We start from the raw sequence: 357 nt of genomic DNA on the forward strand, positions 1-357 counted from the left end.
CTGTGAACTTTAGTAAAAGGTAATTCCGGCAGGGGGAGATCGCGACCACCGACTCATATACCACCTACCCAAATCGTACCCTAGACCCATTTCTAGACTTTTCTAAGCTTTACTGCGCAGAATCGGATATAGGAGGAGAGTATGTAAATGATTTATGGGAAATGTTATGATTATGCATGAATATTTAATGAATATGTATGAATAAGTTCTATATATGGAATCTGAGTTTGGGACCTGGTGTGCGTTGATCGTGAGAGGACTCGCTCACGCACCCGGCCGTCAATAAAGAAGTGTCTGCTTATCTACATCACATTGGTGTCGATAAGTTCTTCATTCCGAGATTTCGGTAACAATGTT

Source organism: Falco punctatus (assembly GCF_963210335.1).
Source record: "Falco punctatus genome assembly, chromosome: 11".
NCBI lineage: Eukaryota > Metazoa > Chordata > Aves > Falconiformes > Falconidae > Falco > Falco punctatus.